Source organism: Aethalodelphis obliquidens, unplaced genomic scaffold (assembly GCF_003676395.1).
Source record: "Aethalodelphis obliquidens isolate GAN/ISIS:26980383/991018 unplaced genomic scaffold, ASM367639v1 scaffold86, whole genome shotgun sequence".
NCBI lineage: Eukaryota > Metazoa > Chordata > Mammalia > Artiodactyla > Delphinidae > Aethalodelphis > Aethalodelphis obliquidens.
The window spans coordinates 5,244,103-5,250,543 of NW_020838030.1; the positions used below are offsets into that span (position 1 = coordinate 5,244,103).

General features: G+C 39.6%; 1 long non-coding RNA gene across 1 annotated transcript in view; it reads left to right on the forward strand.

The window, feature by feature from the left end:
- Positions 1-6,175, forward strand: part of LOC113613256 (uncharacterized) — a 46,781-nt gene extending 40,606 nt beyond the window's left edge. The window contains exon 3 of the long non-coding RNA XR_003430139.1: positions 6,112-6,175. This is a non-coding gene — a long non-coding RNA (uncharacterized LOC113613256). The remainder of the gene's footprint in view (positions 1-6,111) is intronic.
- The last annotated feature ends 266 nt before the right edge of the window (positions 6,176-6,441 follow it).

A 6,441-nucleotide genomic window follows, 5' to 3' on the forward strand; every position in this document is an offset into this window, starting at 1 on the left:
CTGCTGTTGGGAATGTAAATTGGTACAGCCATTTTGGAAAACAGTATGGAGGTTTCTCAAAAAACTAAAAATAGAACTACCATATGACCCAGCAATTCCCCTTCTGGGTATATATCTGAAAAAACAAAACCACTAATTCAAAAATATACATGCACCCCAGTGTTCATAGCAGCATTATTTACAATAGCCAAGATATGGAAGCAACCTAAGTGTCCATCAACAGATGAATGGATGAAGCAGATGTGATATACACACACACACACGCGTGTGTGCACGCACACACAATGGAATATTACTCAGCCATAAAAATGAATGAAAATTTGACATTTGCAACAACATGGATGAACTTGGAGGGCATTATGCTAAGTGAAATAAGTCATACAGAGAAAGACAAATACTGTATGATATCACTTGTATGTGGAATCTAAAAAATACCACAAACTAGTGAATATAACAAGAAAGAAACAGACTCAGAGATTTAGAGAACAAACTAGTGGTTATCAGTGGGGAGAGGGAAGGGGGGAGGGGCAATACAGGGATAGGGTATTAAGAGATGCAAACTAGTATGTATAAAATAAGCTACAAGGATGCACTGTACGAAACAGGGAGTATAGTCAGTATTTTATAATAACTATAAATGGAGTATAACTTTTAACAATTGTGAATCACTATATTGTACACCTGTATCTTATATGATATTGTACATCAACTATACTTCAATTAAAAAAAAAGAATGAGTCTACACTATTTCCACAAAAAAGAATCTAAGTCAGAGAAGACCCGTTAGGCCATCATTTACCCAAAAGTTTTCAATTTCAACCATCAAGATATTTATTGCTACATATCAAAATAAAATACTGATACTGTTTCTTGATTTATCAATTATAGAAATCACTTACTGACTTGGTGTTATCTGAGATTAAAATGTCTGTCAGTTACTTGCCTTCTATCTTTTCCTGCAAACCCCTATAATCAATATTTATTGATATCATATTATGTTTATGTAATTATTGTCCATTGCAAAGCCAAAAAGTATACTGTGATTACATTTCCTTCCTTGTATACTGGAGTTGATAATATTTGATTGCTTTTTTTAAAAAAATAAATTTATTTATTTAATTAATTAATTTGTTTTGGCTGTGTTGCATTTTCACTGCTGGGCGCAGGCTTTCTCTAGTTGTGGTGAGCGGGGGCTACTCTTCGTTGTGGTGCGCAGGCTCCTCATTGCAGTGGCTTCTCTTGTTGCAGAGCATGGGCTCTAGGAGCGTGGGCCTCAGTAGTTGTGGCACACAGGCTCAGTAGTTGTGGCTCACGGGCTCTAGAGCGCAGGCCCAGTAGTTGTGGCTCATGGGCTTAGTTGCTCTGCGGCATGTGGGATCTTCCTGGACCAGGGCTCGAACCCGTGTCTCCTGCATTGGCAGGCGGCTTCTTAACCAGTGTGCCACCAGGGAAGTCCCTGTTTGTTTGTTTTACTTGCATTATTTTCTATGTACCTGTCCTTTTCTTTCTAATTAGAACTTTCATGTCCTATCAATAGTTTTTCATGCTCAAGTGTGTATACCCCTCTATCTGGAACTTTCCTCCTTGAAGCCCTCCTCCTCCAGTACAGACAGGTTTTACTTTATGCCTTTCACCTAAAGTAATGATAAATTAAATAATAACTATTATTCTGGGAGTTCTCTTTTCTTTTATGTTGGAACCCCTGTTTCCTGGGTCCCAGGTCTTTCTTTACTTCCTGGTTTTGGTGACACTTCTCCTTCTGTTGCTTTTTAAGAAATGATACATGGGAGATATATTTTTTTGAGTTCTTGCTTATTTGAAAATGTCTTTTTTTCTACCCTCACTCTGGATTTGCCGTTTGGCCATATAGAATTCAGGTTGCAAATTATTTTCCCTTAAAGACATTGTTCCATTGTCTTCTAGCTTTTAGGGTCATTTTTGAGAAGTCCAATGCCATTTTTAATCCTATTTCTTTGTATGTGACTTATCTTTCTGGACACTTCTAGTTCTTCTCTGTATCCCTGGTATGCTGAAACTTGGCATTCATCCTTCTTCATTCATTAGGCTTTCAGTTGGAGACTTGGGTCCTTCAGTTCCAGGAAATTTTTCTTAAATTATTTCTTTGATAATCTTTTCCTCCTCTGTTTTCTTATTTGGATGTTGAATTCAAATGATTCCCTAAATACTTTATCCTTATACTATCCTTATTATTTTCCATCATTTTGCCTTTTTATTACTTCCAACCTGTCTATTAACTTTTTAACATTGATGATCACTTTTGATTTCCAAGGGCTCTTTTTATTTTTGATAATATACTGCTTTTAAAAAATTGATGGGACTTCCCTGGTGGCGCAGTGATTAAGAATCCGCCTGCCAATGCAGGGGACACGGGTTTGAGCCCTGGTCCGGGAAGATCCCACATGCCACGGAGTAACTAAGCCCATCCACCAAAACTACTGGGCCTGCTCTCTAGAGCCCGCGAGCCACAACTACTGAAGCCTATGCGCCCAGAGGCCGTGATCCGCAAAAAGAGAAGCCATCGCATTGAGGAGCCTGCGCACCGCAATGAAGAGTAGCCCCCGCTCGCCGCAGCTAGAGAAAGCCTGCGCACAGCAACGAAGACCCAACACAGCCAAAAATAAATAAATAAAATTAAAAGAAAAATAAAAAATTGATGGATGTGATATCTTCTCTGAACTCTCTAGGAGTATTAATTGTAATTTTTATTTGAAGCTTTCTTCTGTTTCTGGCATGATCTGTTTCTTGCTGATCCAATTTTTTTTTGCGGGGGTGGTTTGTTTTGCTCTCTGTCTTTCATGATGGGGGCTTTCCTCCAGTGTCTGATAACCCTTAGTTATCACTTCATATTTTAGAGTAAGGCACAAGACCTAATTGGAGGGGGGAGGGATAAATTCGGAGTTTGGGATTAAAATATAAACACTACTATATATAAAATAGATAACCAACAAGGACCTACTTATAGCACAGGGAACTAAAATTAGTATCTTGTAATAACCTATAATGGAAAATTTAAAAAGAACATAAATATACATAAATATATACATATATAAAAATTCTTTTCCATATATATAACTGAATCACCTTGCTGTACACTTGAAACTGACACACTGTAAATCAACTATATTTCAATTAAAAAAGGCAAAAGAAAGACCTAACTGTAAGCCCTATGTGTACATACAGAACTTATCAAGTGGAAGCCTTTACTGTTGGGTTTTTGGTGGGGGTCTTGCTGTTTTGTTAGGGGAACTCCAGATGTTATTATCTATGGTTTTCTTCCTCTGGGGCAGTTCAGTTTCTTAGGAGAAGAATCTTCTCATCTGCTGTCTAGGGGTAACACACGTTGCCTGCATTTGGGGAGCAGAGTCGAGGAAGAGGACTGGGGTTCCCACTGCTCAGGATGCACTCTCGCTGAGTCTCCCTATTTCCAGACCTTACCTCACTCCTACTGGCTACTGTGCCAGTTGTACTGGAATCTAGGGCCTCCCCAGTTCAGATCCGCCAGGGATCAAGCTTCCATTCTCCTGCCTGGGTAAAGAGTAACTGCTTGGCTTCTGGGGCAGAGGATGTTTTCAGCTCTGATCCTTACTGTGTTCAATCCTTTTTTTTTTTTTTTTTTGCGGTATGTGGGCCTCTCACTGTTGTGGCCTCTCCCGTTGCGGAGCACAGGCTCCGGACGTGCAGGCTCAGCAGCCATGGCTCACAGGCCCAGCCACTCCGCGGCATGAGGGATCTTCCTGGACCGGGTCACGAACCCATGTCCCCTGCATTGGCAGGTGGACTCTCAACCACTGCGCCACCAGGGAAGCCCTGTGTTCCATCCTTTTATCATGGGCCAAATTTTTCAGAGGTTTTGTGGGTCAGTCAGTTTGCTTCTCACCTGTAACCCCCTTCCCCACTCCCCCTCCCTTGCTCTGCTATGATGTTACCATTCCTCCGCTTTCCATCTTTTAAAAAGGAACAGAATAAATGCCAATAAGCACATAAAAAGCTGCTGCACACCACCAACCATCAGGGAAATGCAAATCAAAACCACAATGAAATGCCACTTCATACCCATTAGGCTGGCTTATTATTAAAAAAAACCCAAAACAAAAACTAACAGTGTTGGGGTGGATATGGAGAAATTGGAACCCTTGCACATTGTTGGTGTGAATGTGAAATGGTGCAGCTGCTGCGGAAAATAATGTTTCCTCAAAAATGTTAAACATAGAATTACCATTTGATTCAGCAGTTCCACTTCTGGGTATATACACAAAAGTTTTGAAAGCAGGGACTTGAATAAATATTTGCACACCAGTGTTCATGGCATCAGTATTCACAATAGCCAAAAGGTGGAAACTGCCAGAATGTCCATTGATGGATGAATGGATAAACAAAGGGTAGTAATATCCATACAGTGGAATATTATTCAGCCTCAAAAAGGAATAAGATTGTATCAGTTTTTCTTCAGTAAAGCTGAAAATGAAATATAGTCTGATTTTGTAGGGGATAAAAAAGGAATGAAATTCTGGCACATGCTATAACATGGCTAAGCCTTAAAGACATTATGTTAAGTGAAATAAGCCAGTGACAACAGGACAAATATTATCTGATTCCACTTATATTCCGCTACTTAGGGTAGTCAAAGATGTAGAGACAAAAAATAGAATAGGGTTTACCATGGGCTGAGGGAGGGGGGATAGGGAATTATTATTTAATGGCTCCAGGGTTTCAGTTTGGGATGATGAGAAAGTTCTGGAGATGGATGGTGATGATGGTTGCACAATAATGTGAATGTACTAAATGCCACTGAACTGTACACTTAAATATGACTAAAATAGTAAATTTTATGTTGTGTGTATTTTACCACAATTTTAAAAAATCTGAAAAAAAAAAGCTGAAAAAAAAGCAGAAATCACTTGCTTACTGTGGTATCATGTCCCATTTTCTTCATCTATGTGAACATACTCTTTTTTAATTCTTTTACCGTCATTTTGGTGGGGTCTCAGGAAAAAGCGACGATATATGTGTGTAGTTAATGCATCATGTATAACTAATTTCCCTCAAGTATTTTTTCAGTGCCTGCTACATGGATGACACTGTGCTTGTGAATATAAATGTGATTGGTTTCCATGTTGAAAAAGAAAAAAAATCGCAGGCACAATACTTCTATACTTGTACACTGTCAAATACAGTCTTGGCTCTGAGGTCACTAAAGCAGGGAGAAAATGGATTTGCTGCAATATTTAATATATTTGCTGTCATCTTGGACCATGGCCCTAAGTTGCCGTAGCAACGGACAGAGCAGGAACTTCATTAGAGGAGGAGCTCCTTGGATTTTAACCATGTTATTCAATCAGGCATGAATGATGGGATAGACCATCACATGGCACACAGAAGATCTTTTATTTTGATAAGCTGTGTAATTAGCTAAACATAATAAGTCATTGGAACAAGTAAAACAACAACCTAAAACCTTGCTTTTTGCATCTTTTCTGGAGTCATCAGTAGTCAAAAGATTTCCTTGGAATTTCCTTGGTGGAACTCTCCAAAGCAGTGCTAGCAGTACTCTTTGAATATCATCAGCAAAGGGCAGGAAGGGGCACCAACAGATTAATGATGGATAACAGCTTACTGTCACTGGCATGTTGAAAGAAGATGCCTGGCATAAACAAGGTCATCAAAGAAATTATCATAGGCAAGCTTTAGGTCTTTGTCACAGGTGGGTGGGGAGCTATTTTTTGGAGGGAAGAAGCGTGCCTTCCCAAACACACACATACACACACTCACATCCACACCCACACCCACATACCCGCTTGAAAAAGCTTCAGTAGCAATTTCAAAGCAACATGCAGTGAGTCCATATTGCTAAGAGAGTTCAAAATAAAATGTGATCAGAATCAGGTGGGGGTGGGGTGGTAGTAATCACCACCAGGGATGGCTTCCAGGAGGACAAGAGCTTTAAGTGGCGTTTTGGAAAAAGGAAGAGTCACATACTCTTGAGGAAGGCAGAGTTGTGTCTGATTCATTAAGACCTTACCATCACTCCAAATCCCCAGTTTGTCTGCTTGTGGTTAAATCAGACTCATTTTCAACATTTCCTCCTAACAGCCTTCCAGGAGGCCCCAGGCAGAGCAATCCAATGGAATCACATCCTGGTGAACTTAAGAAGGCAAGTATTTATTTTCAAGTCTCTTTACCACCTCTGGAAATTAATTGTTTTGTTGACTCACTTTCCTTCCCCAAAGGGTAACTTCTGAGTTTGTCGCCTATTTACAATACTGGTCTATTTTACTGCAAATATTCTTTCATTGTGTTGTTCTCCCCTGGATACAATTGTAGTATATATAGCCAAACATGAAATACATCGTTTTTGGTTTTTTTGTTTCTTCCTTTTTTGGGGAGATGCTAATATTCTAAAGCCCTAAGCAAGGTAGCATG